A 19,391-nucleotide genomic window follows, 5' to 3' on the forward strand; every position below is an offset into this window, starting at 1 on the left:
CTAACGCTTTAGCGCTTCTTACGCCAATTCTCCGCGTACAAATTATTTACTGGAAGAGAATCAAAAGCAGGTCGAGAACTCCGACTCGACCGTTAAGTTCGTGTGTATCCAGTGACGAGGCAGCACCAGCGTTGAGACAGAGAGTGCCGAGCCAACGTTTTGTGCCTTTACGAAATTTGCAACTGAAGTTATGCAGTGTTCTTATTATATATATATATATATATATATAGATTGTCCTCAGTTGGCCCCAGACGTTTTGAATAAGATTTTCACTCTCTCACTCAGTTGACTAAATATTTGTATAAGACTTACGGTTTGCGTGTGCGAGGATGACGCTGATAGAAAGGCAACTGTCGGAGGTGCCGAATGACGCTATATTACGCGTGTTTTCGACGAAGTGATCGGTACATTATTATTCAGTAGCTCTCTGAATAACGCACAGAACTCTCTGCATAGCCCTTAATATTACAAGACAGAGTTGTGTTAGCCAAATTATGGTAGAAGACGTGCTCAGCGATTACAACGGTCTTCCCACGGCGACTTATAACACTCGCTGGTTGTGGGCAGAATTGAGTTAACTTCGAAGCCAAATCCTGTGATACGCAAGCGCTTATCGCACTTAGATTGCCTTAGAGAGCTGCAAACCGCTGGCTGGATGTCCTCCCCGCATCGCCAGTTGTCGATGACGACAGTGTCAATGAGACGAGAGAGGTGCGAAGGCAACACCCGGAAGATAACGCGATGCCTCCAGGCTCCATTTCACGCCTTCCCTCTGTGAGATACGTGTTGCGTAGGTATCGAGCCAGATAAGAGAACTGTGACGTCCTGGTTTGTTTGAACAGCATTGGAGATCAGCACTCAACCAAGATGCACACGTCGCAAAAGGGCTCCCCGTTGTCTTCCGTGTCCTGATCGCGTATGAGGAAACTTGCGAGACTTCCTTTAACCCCAAGAAACGATCAGCCAAAGCAGTCCTAAAGATGGTGGCCGTCAGTGCCGAAGTACATGGCATGAAGCGCCTCGTGTGATATCTCTCAAAAGGATTCCTTTTAAAAAATTGTGATTGAGGAGACTGCAAAATTTGCAAGAGTAGGGCGGTTTCACTCCGGCAAGTGGCAACTAGAAACGTCAGGCAAGAACGCCGTTGTCCTTCCAATGATGCGACCCTTTCGACACTCACCGACGAAAGCACCCATGATGGGCAAAGCGGGATAGCGAGTAAAGTTGGCACGACGTTTGACATTGCCGTACGCGCTGTTTATTGATCGCGTTTTATATTACCTTGCATAAAAGCAATCAGTAACAGTTATCAGATTTCGTTAAATACTTCACGAGTTTACACTGCCTTTGGTCACCCACCGTAGCCGTGACAACTCTGATTAAACTCTGTTCTATGAGTTATAAAATCTTCCTTTTTCTTACTATGGGAGGCGTCCCTTTGTTCACTGCCGTTTGCTCCACGAAAAAAAACAAAAAAAACATGAGCCCCTGGAACCGTGTAGTGCTAGGACAATTGTAACTACTTTCAACTACTGTGAAATACTGAACGATGCCCTGCACAAGCAGATATCAATGCGGATGTAAATAAATAAAAAAATAGTGTAGCGTGCACAGTGATACTAAGAAACAATCTGGACGTGCCCCCTTAGTTAGGATAATGTATTATGAATAATGTATTGCCTTATCATTTCAGTCATCTATTAACCATACAAGGTGTGCTACATGTCAACTATGTTACTATACAAATAGTTGCAAACGAAACGCGAGAAAAATTTTCGTCGGTTTCAACTTTCCCGTCCTATTTTCATTACATCTTTCTATGCATATCGTAAGTGTTAGTCACATGACGCAATTGGCGTTTTGAGGTATTAACTTTTCTTCGTGTCTTCGTCCATTTGCTGTAATTTTATATACATTCCTCTCTGCCTATTACTTGAATAAGGCTTTTTAGTGGCCCGGCTGTTTGCATAAATCAAGATAATCTGTACATTTATACTAAATGTATCTGTGTTTCTTATTTGAAGTGGCGCTGTCCGCTTGTCGTTGCATTCGCGCCGCTCACAATCGCATAAAGTTCGCCATTATCATCTTCATGCTAGCGAACGAAACGCGCTGAGCTTTGCATCAGAAAGCGCGATCACATCGATCAAGTGCACATATATCAAGCCTTTTTTCCGTCTTTACTTCCCCTTTCCCTTCCCCTAGTGCAGGGTAGCAAACCGGAGACTGTAACTCTGGTTAAGCTCCCTGCCTTTCTCTCATTTGCGCCTCTCTCTTTCAACGAAACATCCTATCGCACCCTTCAACTGCCCTCCTCGTATCCATTCTTTGCAGCCTTTGCGATATGCGCACGGTTCAGCCTTGCCTAATACGAACAATGCATACACGCGCGCGAAGGAGGCATGTTTTACTCCGAACAAGTGAATACAAGAGACTTGGCTGCTGTGCCGGCACGCGTACCGTCTGTGCGAATCGCTTACCAAATGCTGTCGGAAGTTTGCGTCAGACACGCGGACAGCGCCTGCGGCCGAGACTGTTGTCATTTGCATTCGTGCGGCGCGATATCTCGAGAGATCGCGCAGCGGCGTTGTGGTCTCGGCACGCGGCCTGGGTCACCCCCCTCCCCTCCACTCCCCCCTCCTTTCTTTTTTTCCGATTGCGACAGATATCTCTCCGATCGCGTCGGGGTCGCCCCGAGAGAGTATATGAGGGGTGTACCTAACGTCTGGCGAGAAAAAGGAAATGGTAATGATCGTTTGTTCCAGAGGAATAACTTGTTTGTTCTCCTCACGTCTCTCCGTCGGATACTCGGGCTCGCCTCTTTCTATAGTTGTTGGTTGCGCGTTATTAAGGGGACGCGACATTGAATGAGAAAGCCTCCTTGGGAGAGGAGGTCCGTCTGTATGCACGTGCGCGTGTGTGAAAGAGTGGGAAAGGGGTGGAACGTTGAAAGCGCAATTAGCCGACGTCGGTTCTGCACGAGCGAGCAATTACGACTATGCGGGCGCGATGTTCGCGCGCAACACTCGAGGTTGCACTTTTCGAGCGCCTAGCGACAGAAAATACGACGAAGCCATGCGCAGCAGCCGTCGGTGCCACGACCGTACCGCAAACGGCTCAGCTTAGCAAAGGGAAGACGCAGTCAGTGCGTGCGTAAGCTGCCGTTCTACTCTGTACAGTGCGCGCAACGCGCCTTACCTGCTTTCTCGGCAAGGACATCGCATGCAGTGGTGTGCAGCGTAAATGCGCGCCCAGCCCGTTATGAGAGAAAGGATTGACCTGGCTGCACCAACGCGGCTTCAACACATGTTGAAGCAATTAGCGCTGCAAGTTTTTACGTTATATTCTTGCTTTAAGCCGCTCGCTGTTGAGCACGGCCTGGCATATATAGTTTATAGCATCGTCGGCGAACCACCTGCGTTCACGTCAGGGCGCAGCGATGTTACCACAACGTAACGAAGTGCGGCGCTCATTGTTCAAGACCTTCACGACGTAGACGTCAGAAAGCAATCTGTTTTGCTCTTTATTTCTACACGGTGAAAGAAAGGAATAGTTGTTGTTGGAGTCACAATCGAGATGTTTAACCTGCAGAGGTGTATAACGGTACACCGGAGGACGCAGCCGGCAGCAAGAGTGCCGTGATCAATCACCGCTAGAAGCTTTCTCGTGTCGCTCGCATCTCCTCTTCGAAAAAAAAAAAAAATGTGCAAGAATATCTTCGTTATCACAACTTTGATGCGACACGTTTACACAGAGGACTATGGCGTGTGTTGGTAGGTACATGCATATATAACGTTACAGAGCAGATAACTGGCATATGCAGTGAGCCATTACAACATTAAGTTGCACACGCTTTAGTTAAACCCACTGCCGCAAGGTGTATCGCACGCCCCCCCTCCACCCCACCCTTCTGTTCTGCTCCTCGCATGTGCGCCTTCTGATATAAAAGCTATGTTAGCAAGTATGCGTTACGCTAAAGCTCACTAATGCCCTGGATATACCGATACTCTACAGCTAAAGAACAGCGACCTTAACTGGCTGATGCAAGCAATCGTACCGAGTTTCGCAATACGTGCCACTAGACTATGAGCCGCAAGAAGTATCGTGTAGCTCGAGACAGATGAGGGCCACAATTTATCATCACATGTTATGTGCAGAGCTCTCAAATGGCGATGATTCACAGGCAGGGGCATTGAATAGAAGTTGGCTGACGCGCAGTGGGCACTTATTCATCCATATCCGCGCAGATTTTACCACAAATTTTAAAACGCTATTAAACAACTGCGAGCTAGCAGTTTCTGTTAGTTCTACAGATACCGCTATCGCACCCAACTGCTGGTGTCGTAAAGAGCTTTGCGACTCATCCTGCAATTTGTCGCGCAAAACTTGGTTTCTGGAATAAACTGCTCCTCACAAAGAAAGAATAAAAAATAAATAGTTTTAGAGGCGTTGTTGTAATTACGGCAACTTGGACACTCAGGAGCGATTCCTCGAATTCATTTTTGTCGCAATCGGGCCACCTAACGCTGATTTCCGTAGCAGTTAAATAATTTCTAAAGTTCCACTCGACATTTTTTTTATTTATTTAAGCGCATGTGAATGACATGAAGGCATAATGGGGATGCTGGCTCCATGTGACCCCACGATCGTTATGCTGGCGGCTAGTTCACAGCTTCGACAGTTCTGCAAGCAGTTCCACTCTTATCATCCAACGATAAGCTGCAGTGGATAATGAGAGGAACTGTCGGCGGAACTGGCTCATAAGCTGGGTGATAAGAGCATAAGATAAACGCTAAGATTTTCATCACGCTTTCAGTACTTGCAAATGGCGGTCGCGATGCTTCTGTAAAAGCTAAATTTCATGAAAAGAGAGAAAAAGAAAAGAATAAATGAAGCAGACGTGGTGTTCAAGGAAATAAGAGAAATGAACACGAAAGTAGACAAAATAAGACGAAAAAGGACAACAAAGATGTCTTCGGTCACGTTCTCGCCGCCCTGAATGCTACTGTGAGCCTCTGCGGAAGCTTCACCTCTTGGCAGCCGGCTCACAACGTGCGCCACAAGTGGCCACGCCGGCGGCGCGGCGAAGACCGACTGACAGGAGACGCCGCGGCTGCCGCCTGGGCTGCCGACAGGCGGTAGGCGGCGCTGGGGACGTGGTAGAGGCGGAGGAGGAGGAAAGCGGAAGTGAGGTCACAAAGAAAGAAAAAGGAGAGGTAGGAATTAGAGTCACGTGACGCGGCCTTAGTAACAGCAGTGCGGCGACGCGGCTGGCTGCATAGGTGACTCGGGCTCCGGGGTTTTGCTCGCTCATCTGTGCCTTTTCTTTTTTCTCTCTCTCTCTCTTCACTCCGAAGGGGAAGGCAGACTCTCAAGGCATCACGCCGTATACTCCTCCTCGCTTCTCTCCCTGCCTGCGGAGCCGCAAAACAACAACAGCTGTTCCGCACACGCGTCGAGCCGTAGAGAAAAGCGTGCTTATAATATAATGATGGTGACATAAATAAGTAAGTAAGGGAATATGGAGACGTGCGTGGAAACACCGCGGTGCCTCGGAATCTGCGCGCGGAGACATATTGCTTCGCTATTGCCCAGGGGAATGCTGCTGCTGCCTGTTGTCATGGGGTGGAGATCTGCGCGGATGTGTAACACGTCTTATTTGAACTACTCTGAACGTAAGATGTACTGCGGCGGAACATTTCTAATGGAGCACCTACCGCATATCGGACAGAGTATCGGGACTAGCTGCCTTCAAACGCATACACTGTAAAATGATACTACAAAGGGAACCAAGTTGGTCGCTCCCAAAGCAACGTTTCCAATCAGATAAGTCTTTATTCGAAGCCAGAAATCGAACACACCTGAACTGCGGGACGTTGGCAGTCGCCGCTCCAACATGTCAGATAAGCCGGAAGGTTAGCAGACAATATCAGGCTGACTAAATTATCAGTTTGAAGCAGTGAAACCTTGAAGCAGTGTTATAAAACACGCAAGCCATACGGGGAATCTGCGAAGTGGATGATGATGTACGAAATATTTATTTTAGCCTGACCCGTGAAAACTAGCCCTCCGTGGCCTCATTGAGTTAGTAATTCTGCCTTGCGCAAGAGTATTCTGGATTTGGACCTTTGGTGAGTCCTTGCTGTTCGTATGGAATAACCACCATATCATCCTCATCGTTAACACTTTTCTCCCCCTCTTTCTCATTGTACTCCCATTTCACTTCTCCGCTGCTGAGTAGCAGGTCACAATCTTTATTCAGGCGGACCTCTAAAGTTTTCCATCATAATAAACGCATTTGTCTCTATCTCGCGCTACAGCCTGTTAGCCTGCAATTTATATCCATTGATGGAGTGACGGTCTATTATGACGATTGTGCGGGGCTGAGCTTTCGGAGTAGAGCGAATTGTTTCTGAATTATGAAGTTTCTTTGGGTAGCAGAATTGCAACCTTGACGCATCTTGACACAGTTAGCTGTGCGGCTAAGTTTATTGCACAAAATTTTTTATACCATGTGGAGTGCTGCAAAACTCGTTCGGTCACATTGGTATGTTGACCAGACAATTGCGTCGAAGGAGTCCATCAGGGTCACTCACATTAATAAATAAAAGAAGTGCAGTTCAGTCAAAATCATCATACAAGGGCCAATCAGAAAGTCTGCCCCTATTTTCTTTCTTTTTTCTTAGCCAAATTACAGCTCTAAATGGAAACATTTCCATTCCTAGCGATGGACCTTTCTTGAACTGGCCCGGCCTTATCTGCCGGTAGCTCCGCGGCGTGGCGCTGCTGTCAGTTGTTGAAGCTGAGCATGGTGGCAACTTCCATCACCCCGTTTCAAAGGGGACGCTCCTACCTTCCGTCCATTCCATCCATCCATCGAAGATGGTGGTTCTGCTTCACATGTCCCCGGCGTGCGAGCAACGTAGTGTGATTCCTTTTCCATGGAGCAATTAAGGGACGAGCGCCCATCTAAATCCACAGGGAAATGCACCCCACGTATGGGGAAAGGTATCTCGCTTTGAGGAGTGTGAGGCGGTGGTCTTGTGAGTTCGCAAAAGGCCGTGAAGACTTGCACGCCAAGGAACGGTTGGGGAGGCCGCGTGCGTCTCTGACGACATGGGCATATAGAATTTAGTGCTCCGATGGGACACATGTCCGAATCGGTGTGGGGAACTATGTGGAAAAATTGTGTAAGGTACGTAGAATAGTAAGTATATCTGTAATTACCTGTATGTACATTATTTTGGCTAATAAGAAATAAGCGCAAATACCTTCTGATTCGCCCTCGTAGATCCAACTCTAAGTACATAAATAAAAAAAGATAGGACTACGCGAAAAACTGGACAGCGCTTCAAATCGTTCACGCTATTTTTCTTGTTGGTGTGAATCAACTCAGTTTGTACGACATGTGCAAGCCGGGCACATTTTAGGAGGGCTCTGTAAGTTTAAAGCCAGGCAAAAAGAAAAAATGAATTTATCTACAACTATGTTTTCATTCGCAAGAATGATAACTTTTCATGCAATCACATCCGTAAATGAGGGCGTGATTTGTACTGGCATGTCTATTTATTTCCACGTGGTATCAGAACAGGGGTTCGAGACCGTATTTACTGAGCTGGAAGTTTATTTGCACTGTTTGCAAACCAATGCAAACATCGCGCCCGTTTGTAGTTTCAGGCATGGATCTATATCTGACCCGTTTGAAAATCTGGCAAACGCGAAGAAGGTTGCCGAGGTATTACAAACTGAGGGTTGCCGAGATATTAGCCTTTAATCATCACTCTTAACTCTTATCAGTGTAATAGCTTGAATAAGTCTTAGCATGGAGTGAATATCATTGGAGAGATTCTCTCCTTGCCTGATCCTTTCTTGATAGGTAATTTTCTACTTTTCTTGTGGAGAAACAAGGTAGCTGTGGATTTTCTGTAGATATTTCCCAAGATATTCACGTATGCCTCTTGTACTCCTTGATTACGCAATGCCTGTACAACTGCTGGTATCTCTACTGAATCAAATGGCTTTTCATAATCTATGAAAACCATATAGAGAGGTTCATTGTACTCCACAGATTTCGCAATTACCTGATTGGTGACATGGATTGTAGAATATCCCTTCCTGAAGCCAGCCTGTTCTCGTAACGGATTGAAGTGTTGCCCTGACTCTGTTAGAAATTAACTTGGTGAATATTTTATACAATACTGAAAGCAACCTAATGGGCATATAACTCTTACATTCTTTAATACCTCCCTTCATATGCATTAGTATAATATTGGCATTCTTCCAGCTCTCTGGTAAGCTTCAAATCTTCAAGCATTGCGTATAAAGGGCTGCAAGCTTTTCAAGCATGATATCACTTCCATCTTTGACTAAATCAACTGTTAATCCGTGTTCTCCTGCCCCTTTTCCCATGGTCATGTGTCGCAAGGCCCTTCTAACTTCATCACTAGTTAGAGGAGGAGCCTCCGTATTATGTTCATCACTGCTCTGAATATAGCTTGGCTCTGCAAATGCTTCTTTAAAATTAAACGAATAAGATCGCCATTGTGCTCTGCATGAAACGCATAGGAAGACATAGCCCACATAGACCACTGAATCGGCTTTCGCAGTCGATTCACATTAGAAAGAACATCACTGTAGATATTTGCTCTTGTTGGTGTAACGTGTGGTGTAACAATGTAAAGAACACCTTTAATCTCCGCACTGAATATATATCAGTTACTGGCATGCCTTGACCTACGTAGTACTAAAGCTAGAAATATACAAGTACAGGTATACTTTAGAGGTAACTTCACTTTGGCCACACCCGAAGCAAACAAACGAACGCTTCCCTTGCCCGTGCACTAAAGCTGCGCGTATTCGTCAGGCGCAATGAAAGCACCTTTAACCTTCCCTAAATACATTGGTCTCAATGAAGTACTTTAGCTTGTATGTTGTATGTTGCGGTTTGTTTTGTGCATGTTGAGCATCTAGGACGCGCACAGTGCATATCATTATCATTCCATTGTGTCAGCGTGGAGTAGCACACTAGGTACTTCTCTGGGATTGTACAAAGAGCGTACTTTCTCTCACTGGGTAACTATCAGCTAGAGAAACTGCGCAAAATAATGCCTCACGGAATTCGGCGCACTCACAAGTCGTGCAGAGACGGCTTACAGGCTGCTGCAACCTCTTTCGCGAAAACTTGCGTCGCCCACACTGTTCGTGGAGAGGAGACACAGAAACGAAGAGGGAAAGGCAGGGAGGTTAACTAAGGATGTGCCCGGTTGGTTACCCTACACTTGGGCACCACGTATCGACTCAACTGGCTACTTTGCGTCGGCTATGTTACTGAGACATCTTCTGCACAATACACGCTACATAATAAAGGTCATTGCGTTTATTAACTTCCCTTCTTTTTTATGTGTCTGCGTTCTGCGTAAGACTGAACTCAATCTACTGCTTTTGCGAGATCCTCCAGATTTTATGCGCAAGCTCCGCCATGATAAGTTCAATCTATCCTCTCACGCACTGTTTTGTGAGCGTAAACAAAAGGGGCCCGAAGATAATGTGATTGTTTTAGGCTTGCCGTCCCTGTCAAATCATTCTTTTTCTCTCGGTGTTGCTTGGGTCTTTAAACACGGCACATAATTATTCTCACTTTTGTCCAACGTTAATTGTAGTCTATAGATGCTATCTGGACATGTATCTCAGTTTCCAACAATGGATATACGCTCGCCATCCACTCGTAAGACTTCTTCTGCTCAACTTTTGCAATCTCTTACTAAATGCATGGTCTAACTGCATATTCCATGAATCCAAAAGGACGTACGCTTAATGCAGAGTTGGCTTGCATTCATGCAACGTATTGTTCGAAATATCTTCATTGAGAACACGATCTTATAGCAACATTGTAATACATTGGCACACGTCTCTATTACGTTGCCTTGTTCTTCGTCCTTTCCCCTCTCCCTCGTTCTCTCTCTTTCTTTGTACAATGCAGTGATTTCTAGTGTTTGCTTCGCGTTCTGCCACTCCCTATCTGTCTCTTCGGGCAAAATGCGCTCTTAGTTGACAGATGAGCATGTCTACGAACAAAATTAATGGCGCTTTAAACTTGAGCGGCTATTTCCCCCCTTTCTTTTGTATTTCTGCGAGTGCCCTTAATCTTGTCGGGGCTTTGTTCGCATGTCTTCTTCGTGGTCAACTGGGACACATTGATAAGAACAAATACAGCATAGGGAAGAGAGTTAGGGCAAATCAATGAGACGGTTGTCCATTTTGCTATCCTGCAACAAGGAAAGTGGCAAGTAAATTGAGAGAAGCAAGAGAGAGAGAGACAGAGAGAGAGGGGGGGGGCAACTGTCGAACTGTCGGAAACTGTGACAACTGTCAGAGGCTACACGTGCAAACATTCGAATAGCTTTCGGCGCCAGCGGCAAATGTTGCCTCAGTCCAAGCATAGTTGCCATTGAAAGCCACATGTAATCTATCTTATCTAACGCGGATAGAGGCGCCTGAAAGCAAAAGCCAGAAATGAAAGCTCCAGAGCTGCCCGATTGCCTCGTCTTTGCAGATGAGTTTAGCTCATGGTTCATGCATTGTGTAGCAGACTATTGGGCATCGTCTTGAGGACTTCGCTGGAGAAGCATGATTTCAAAGCAATAGTATATCACACAGTTCCCAAAACGAGAAACGCGATAAATCTACATGCGAAGCGACAGCTATCAGTGATGACTGCTGTTCACTGGTGCATGCTAAACAGTAAAGCATAGCCACCATTCGTCGCGTCAAACACGAAAGTTATCGCCGACAGAGACCGATTGAAAAATGTGGCTCCATACGTCTGGCTCCCTCCACACACGTAGCGCCCACGTGACCAGCGCGTGAACCGACGGCAGCGACATCACTCTGCACGTTCCATTGTTCGCTGCCTGATACCGCGAACCTCAATAGCAAGCGAGCGACTCCCGCAGGTCCAGAAAAGCATCGGTGCTCGTAAAGGACGCCCCACACAAACTAAAGAAGGCAAGAATAGAAGGCAAGAAAGAAGCAAGACCAGACTAGGCTTGGGCACGGGATTCCGCACCAGCTGTTCGCATTCGCGCACTTGTTTACGATAAACGCGGCCCGTCTCCTCTCCTCCACGGACACGCTTTTTTTTCTCTCGCGCCGCCGGCTTGGAAGCAACACGCATAAAGATGTACAGATGCAGTAATGACAGACAGATGCAAATGCACAAAGTATGGCTGAACCACTTCGGCGGTCGCCAAGGTGAGAGCGCACGGCTCGAAGGGACCGGAGGAGGAGCTGAGAGACTTCCTTTCTTCGGTGCGCTCGAGAGTGCACCGGCAGTTGGGGGTTGACGGGATAGTCATAGAGACCGGAGTGGAGAAGACCACGGAGGGGGCAGTGTGTTAGCGCACATAAAGCCGGCGATGGTCAACAGAGAGTCTATAATAAAGAGAGAGAGAAACAGGTTAGAAAGGATAGTTTGGAGTTCCGTTGCACTTTTTTCATGCTTAGTTGTCTTTAGACTTTCCCCCTTTTTCTGTTGTCTGATGGTTGCTATGCGTGTCGCTGCTATGCCTCCCTTTTCTCGTTTTTTTTTTTCTTTTTTTCTGTATGATCGCCTTTGTGGAGTTTTCATCTTACGACAGAGCTTTGCGCATGCGTGCGTCGGTTCGCAACGCACCCCCTTTTCGGTCTGGTCGCGCGAAAGCAGACCGAGACAGCTCGGTGCGGCGTCGTGTTTTTAATGTACGGTCTCGGTCCGTTGTTGCCATGGGAAGTCAGCGCCCTTTTTAATTTTGCTTCGATGCTCTCGTTTTCGGTACCACGCTCGCTGGCGCGTAGCCAAGGAGTTGTGCAACCGTAGGAAAAGCGCGTAAATACAGCGAAAAGCGTACGGGGGACTATAGGACGAGCACATTGTGCGGCTTGTACGAGCGCCGTAATGACACGTACATAGTGCGTCTGGGAGATTGAGGGGGCAGACTCGTCCTACCCGTCTCTTGTCGGTTTTTACAATGATCTTGTGAAAGTTTGAGAAACTAACCGCTTCGAGCGATTACGCATTAGCGGACTGTTACTGCCCTCGGTCACGTGTCAAATATGACAGATCGCGTGCGCGAAGCGGTGCGCGGACGACTTTGCAATCGCCGAGTAGCATTGACGGCATGCACTGACAATAAGCGGCATGCAGCCCCTACTAGTCAGTGCAATGGGGCGTACGTATATTGTTGAGACCGCCACGCGATCTGTGTGTATGTGGAATGCTGAACGGTATCTATATTTGAACACCGCACTTTCGCGGAGCTCTCTTTCACAGCATAGATGCTAGAGATAAAATAAAGTCAGGATAGAAATGTCTCTCCTCTACACCCTCGTTACAGCAGACGTGCCGAAAACAGTAATTATCCACAAAGATCCATCCGTCCACATAGAGCAACTACGACACGGGTATGTAGAGCAGGATAGTATAAAGAGACATAAAAAGAAGATTGAAATTAAATTAACCTGTTTTACGCGCCAAAACCACAATATGGTTATGTGGATTAATTTTTAGCACCTGGGGTCTTTTCTTTTTTTTTACGTGTACCCAATGCACCGTACAAGGGCGTTATTTTATTTCATCCTCGTCGAAATTTGACTGCCGCCGTCGGCATTTCATTCCGGTGCGTTTGGGCTCGTATAGAGAGACAATAATAAAAAAAAAATTACATTGCTGCCCGCTCCGCTACTCTGCACGAAAGCGCAGCAGGGGCACACTGTCAATTGGGAACTTCTCGAAAGAAAAGAAACGTAAATAAGTGAAAAACTTATGACCTTGCCAGCACCACGGAGACGGGTGAAGCGAAGCAGTCTGATCGCACACACGGCTTGTCTCTTTATCTCAGCTGCTTTGAGGAACGCTAAGCTGCACCGGTCTCTCCGACAAAATCACGTCTGACAAGAAGACAAAAATAAAGGCGGCACGGAGAAGTTGCGCACATGCAACTGATTTAGAAAAAAAAGAACAACGAAAGGAGCCGCACTGAAGCGAGCTTGACATGCAGTTCCTTCATCAGCGCAAGCTCTTTTAAGAGCCCTTCCAAGACGAGGGCTACGCCGACTCACGCCGTAAATTGAATCGGGAGTTTGAGCGCGCCAGTGCGAATGTGTCAGCGAGGTGGCCAGCCTCTTCACCCCGCAACCTTCCTTGGGCTCGATCTCAGCGCCAAGCCCGGAGGCATCGCGCTCGTGACTGTTGCGCGATGAAGGAGGCGTTTTCGCTACGCCTCTCAAGTGTCTCTGCGGCGCACGGACAAGGACCGGCCAGCTTGAGCCGCTCACTGCGCGGCTGCCGCCGCTGTCTTTCAGTGTCAAGGTCTTCGGCAATGAACGCTGCGTGTGCGAAGAACGCTTTGCGGGCCAAGCGTGAAGCAACGTGGCAAAGTATCCCGGTGACGGCGGCGCCTCGAACGAAGAATCGACGAGTCGATGGACGGACGCACGGGTCTGTACTGGGCACGACGTGTGAGTAAGGCGAGAAGCCGGGGCCCCTTCGATTTGGGAGCATTTTTCGAAAAGGGACCCACGGCTTAAATGTTCTGCGGCTTAAAGGAATGGGATTACCTATGCTGGTTGCGCACTCGCTAATGCGTTCGCTGTGCTATATACATACTCGTCAAGCAGTCTCGGGTATTTTTGCCTTGCGAGGCAACATGGTCCGTGTACTGGGTGACTCCGGATTAATTTTTTAACCGCCTGCAGTGCTTTAACGCGCACCCGACGCACGGCACAGGAGCGTTCTTGCATTCTGCACCCATTGGATTGCAGCCGCCACGGCCAGGATTGAAACCGCAACCCGTTGCAGAAGGCTATTGTAAGAGTTACCGTGCTTGAGCGTATAGCGGTCAGCGCATTCGGAAGAGAAGCAAAGCATACTGAGGAAAAGAAAGTTACGCGAGACTTGCTGCCTGAAATTCGGTAAAGCCCAATATTCAAAGAGCAATATGGCACGTGCGAAATGTACAGGCAATTTCTGTTACAAATTATGCAACTTTCAAATGTCACGGCATGAAATGACGTTGTATTTAGCATGTAATACATATATCGTGCGGGACAATTACATCAATGAGGCTCCGAAAGCATGGAGAAGATAAAGAACGCTTGTGTTTGTGGCATTCATAAGTCCTTTTTGATCGAAAATAATATAAACAAAATTGAAGGTTGTCTTTAGCGAAACTAATTGGCAACTAAAGTCGGAACGCTATAAACGGTCGTCTGATATAACTATTAAAGCGTATACGAATATACTATTGGTTCACTCGCTTTACCTTGGAAATGGTTACCGCCAGACACACAATTATAGGTAGATCAATTCAGTCTTACGTCAGTGCACATGATAGTTTGATGTCTGCTGAGTGCCCAAACTGTAATTTCTCTGGGCGTCCTTTACGATCATAATAATTACGAACTCGTAAAGCAAGCGATCGGCGATCTTAACCGGTCACGCAGACGAGACGTTACCGGGAGGACATAGCAAAATATTCGGCATATGGTCAGAGTGCAAACCTTAACCACCAGAACGCACAGTTCATCGCAAGAAGGCAAGCCCTGAAGATTACGTTTTGGTTAAAAGCCTCCAAAATGTGCGCCCAATCCCCTTTTCCCCCTCTGAACTGCAAAATAAAATCTGAAAATGATGTAGTGTATACTAAGCCCAGTACGTCTCCAGCTCGACGGGCTCTTTTACTTTTTGCGACATTTGCGAAAAAATATTTGCGACTGGAGTCGCAAGTATTTTTTTAATCGGCTCCTTCTCGATGCACACCCGCTGACAATGCGACGTGGCGTGACGTTATTGTTATTCTGTGCCGAAAAAAACAAAACAAAAAAATCGGCCCGTCTCCTATTGAAGACGGCTCTAAAAAGTCTGCGCCAGTCCTTCTTTTATTCTTTTTGATACATTTTACCTATCGCAGCGTGATTCATCAAGCTTGTTTACCGAAACTGAAGCACGCTTAAAGCTATCTCGGCTTCGTTGGAGTCTTTCGAGATTCATCTGCACTCGCTCTTCTTTGTGCTGCTATTCACTGACGCCAATTCAATCCTAACTTCGTAAACACGTCAACCAATTTGGTTATATTTTGCTGCGCGACCCTGTTGCGCGTAGAAATTTAAAATAGCATCATCATATCGTGCGCGAATATGGAACCATAGAAGGCGCGAAAATATTCGCTTCTATGAACTCGATATAAAATCCAGTCGTGGTACCTCGAAGGAGTATGTTCGCTGGGCCGCAATGCGGATTTCCTTTTCTGTCGAGTTAACTTTTAACTTTTTGTTCTATTTCAATAATGCACGTTCGTGCATGCATTGCAGAAGGAAACTAACGCACCGAGAAACAACGCGAAGATTATGCAGGAGGCAGACATACATACGACACGAAACAATAAAACACGCACATTTTAGTCAGCGGCAGTTTGAGCACACTCTTGCACAAAAATATGGCAAAATGAATGCATAAAAACGGATGGAGCCCGATACCTATGAGCGTGGATTCATCACATTTTGTTCTGTTTATCAACAAACTGGCCACACGCCTGAAGTGAAGCAAGGAGTTCCAAAAACTGGCATTTCATCTGAAGCAGCAATCAGAAAAAAAAAAGAAGCAATCTTTTCACACTGTCAGGAGCGTTTTGGACTAAATGTAAACATGAACGCCTTTTTACCTGCAATGTGCTGAACGATATAAAAGAGAAAATACGCAAGTATAGGTATATGTCGAGTCTTGAAGGTATTCTGTAAGTGCCTGCTAAATGAACTGTCCATTTCAGTACACGTTAATTGGAGATAACTTGATAGCCGGCACTAACGTATGACGCCTGTCCTACCGGCTTCGAGCTCTAATCCCACCAGTGCGATCTGAAATGGAGAATCCACTTTGCGGACATTCACGCAGTAAACCCCTCCGACTTTGCTTACCACGTACTGTGGGTTCGTACTTTTGCAACGCACCCCCCCCCTCTCCCCGTTTCGAATATTCATTAGGGTATGTGTCGAAACACTTGCACGGACTGGACCTTCGTGCAAGCGTGCTGGTGGTTCGGTTCGACAAAGACGCTACTCACTGCTCATCTTTATTATTAACAGAGTGTGTGGATTGTGGACCTCACGCTTTTCGACAACGCGGTCAGCGAGCCTTGGCATATTTAACAGCGGAAACGTGCGCGCAGACTGGCTGAGTGACCAGGTGGTACACTATTTTGCACTCACGCTTTCTTTTATGTTTTTCTTTTCTCTCTTTTTGCTTGGCACTACACTCGCTTGTAGTGCCCGACTCCAACACGCGAACCACTCTTGCACGTTTACCGGCCTACCGCAAGCGAGACCGCCAGTTACGATGACACTGAGATGTGTTCCTGTTTGCACATCGGTGGTGCACTGTGAATGGCCTCGGAATAACGGTCAACGTTAACTTGCATGCGGCTGTGCTTCCATTTCGCAGGTAACCCTGACAACAACCGGTCGATTCTTGCGAATGAAAAAAACCGGTGCTCTGAGAAAATACGCATTCGCTTCATTCGAAACGTTGGATTCCCATACTGTGGCGCACAACCATAACGCGCGGGGATTGCCCATGAAGCGGGCGATACATTTGTGCCAACGCCTACTAGTTCTTAGAGATGACCGCTGCCTGTTGATGATGAGTATGATTTCCATACTGTAGCACAGACCCACAATGGGAGATCAGCCAAGAAACGGCTGGTAGAAAAAAAAAACTAAGATACATAGGATGAAATTAGGAAATACGAGCCAATATAAGAGTCGTCACATTGCGTAGCACGTGCGCGCGAGAGCATAAGCGCTCGTGTCGTCAGTTTCCTTTACTTCAAGGACGCAGAAATTAAATTGGGCAAATATATAGCATTTCATTAAGCGCTTCGCGGAAGCTTCGCTTCACATAGATTCCGAAATGTGCGATGGATCTGCGTAACCTTTTCTTTTTTTTCTCACATTACCTTATTTGTTATACACCATAATTCGATTTTAGTCGCGCACTTTAGAAGGATATGCGGGCGAGTTCTCCCTCCATCCATACAGGAGTCACAGTTTGACCCACAATCTAGTTATCAGCGTCGTCATACCTTTCAGCAACACACAACAATTACGACGAAGGTAAGAGTAAAGTGTGCTGCATACAAATGCCCTACAACTTGCCTGGTGTGGTACGGTCTGCTAAGTATATGTCTACGTCGAAATAAATGCTATTGGCAAAACAGAACGATAACTCGCTTAACAAATCGCGAACATGCTCAGAGGATGGCTCACGCGGTTTTTTCGCACAGCACCTGCCGCAAACGGCAGTGCGCCCGACTTTCCTCTCTCCGGTCGCAGCTAACTAACCAGCTCGTTTGTGCGCGAGCAGCCAGCCAATGTGAAGCGAAAAGAAATAATACAATAAAACTCGAAGCCCAGGCGACCGTCGATTGGAATCGCGAAAACAGGTCGCACATCGCGCGATGCTGTTGCTTGCTCGTGATCTCTTCGTTCCACGATCGCCAGCTGCGGCGTGGAAACCTCCAGCATAGCTGCGGCGGATGAATCACAACGTGCACTCGTGACGTCACACTCGTTCCGTCGGCAGCTGCTGCAGCTTTGCGAAATCTTCCTGGGAGGGCTATCCCCGTCTGCAGGCGACGAACAACCGCGCGCGCCCCCAGGTTTCCGCCAGCGCCTTCCCTCCCTCCCTCCCTCCCTCCCTTTCTCCCTCCCACACTTCTCTGTCAGTGCCATATTGCACACGCAAGAAAAGCTGGTGTTTACGTCCTCCGGCTGCTTCTTCTTCTTCCTCCTCCTCCTCCTCTTTCTCGACAACCGTTATACTTGTTGTTCCTCGCAAAACAGAGCGCACTTAGTGTTCTTAAGCGCGGCACAACCGACTGACCGAAACTCTTCTTCAGTTCCAATACCCCGCGTGTTCGCTCGGTTCTTGGGGTATCGTCGTTGGCCCTCGGCCCAGTTTCGGCGAGAACATCGCGCGCAGCGACTGTCGTCAGCGCTCCTTCGTTTCTCTCTGAGCTGACGCTTCCACCTATCAGCTGCAAACTCTATCGCAACGAGAGGTGCCGGAAAGTCTCCGTGAGGCGCGCTCGCGCAAGAACTGCGGTGCTGCACCACAACGACGGATATTGCAAGTTCCCCGGCTCTGTGGTTCGACGGTGCAGACGACGCCAAGTCACACGTGCCCGCTTGCCTTCGCTTGTCCGCCACCGTTTGCGCCGGATTTTCTAAAGGAACGCTAGTGGCAGGGTTCTGGAGTTGTGTTTCGTGTGTGGTGTGCTGAACCGGGTCTGGTGCTAGTGGTCACACACGCGAAGCGAAGGGACACCGCTGACGGACGTTCGCGTTCTTTGCGGAGGATCGACTCTCCGCCTGACCCCCGCTACGAGTTCCTCAACTCCAGCTGTCTCCAAGGGCTCGACGTCGATCAACGGATAGACGCGCTCGGGACTAACAAAGTGTGCAGCGCCCCCGCAGACTCTCGCTCACAAAGAGACAGCGCTCACCCGGAAGGACTGCGCAAGTGACTTGACAACTCCATCACCGAATAACGTCCAACTTTCAGCCACGTGCATAAGTATAGCGAAACATCCTGCCAAACCATTCCGTTTCACTCGCTGCTGCATCGCTTCCCTGTGTCCCGGTACAGCGTCGATTAGCTCTCCCGTGTATAGTCCCCGTGCGCTGCCTCGCACTACCGCACTTTCACTTGTGAAGTGAGAATCGCACTGTCTTGTGCCTCATCGTTTTCGCTGTTCCTTCGCATCGCACGGGCGTCCGTCGCCGACTCTTTAAACCGAAGTGGAGCCTTCTCGGCGCTGCGGCGCAGCTTCCTGCCTAGCGCGCGCTCGTTCGCGCGGTTGTCACCACGGCGGTAGACTTCTACATCGGCGACGACGATGACGGTAAGTGGAGACGGCGAGCGTCGGCGCGTCGGAACGTGCTCGCTCGGAGTGTTTACAACTTTCTGGCTTCCTTTCCACGGCGTCTCCGTTCCGCGAGCCACCTGTACACGGCAGTACGAGCGCAGCTGTTGCTAAGCGTTAAAGGTTCCTTCGCTCGTGTGCCGCGCTGGCGTTACTGGAAGCGTGCGCTCTTTCAGTCGTCCGGCAAAACACGCTACTCTTTCAGTAAATGCGCTGGTCGGCTGTCTGATCGCCGAACTGCTGGGAACTAGAGAGAGGAAAGTTGAAGCATAGGAAAGGCAGACGGCGGGACGAGCTTGTCTCTGGTCTGCTACCCCACGCCTGGAGTAAAGGGGAAGCGGTATACACGTACAGGAAGATAAGAAAATGAGGCGACGATGCAATACGAAAGCGAGTGAAAGTGACAATGTGCAGCGTACACACTGCGTACAGTTCTTT

The 19,391-nt window shown here is 47.9% G+C and overlaps 1 protein-coding gene across 5 annotated transcripts in view; it reads left to right on the forward strand.

The window, feature by feature from the left end:
* Window positions 1-19,391, forward strand: part of LOC126531211 (uncharacterized) — a 126,329-nt gene that overhangs the window by 49,770 nt on the left and 57,168 nt on the right. The window contains exon 1 of one of the 5 annotated variants that reach the window (XM_050178644.3): window positions 17,927-18,932. The exons of the other annotated variants lie outside the window; for them this stretch is intronic. The gene's annotated coding sequence lies outside the window, so the exon portion shown is untranslated. Of the gene's footprint in view, window positions 1-17,926; window positions 18,933-19,391 lie in introns of those variants that run through there. 5 annotated transcript variants of the gene reach the window in all.

This window comes from Dermacentor andersoni, chromosome 5 (genome assembly GCF_023375885.2).
Source record: "Dermacentor andersoni chromosome 5, qqDerAnde1_hic_scaffold, whole genome shotgun sequence".
NCBI classification, from domain to species: domain Eukaryota; kingdom Metazoa; phylum Arthropoda; class Arachnida; order Ixodida; family Ixodidae; genus Dermacentor; species Dermacentor andersoni.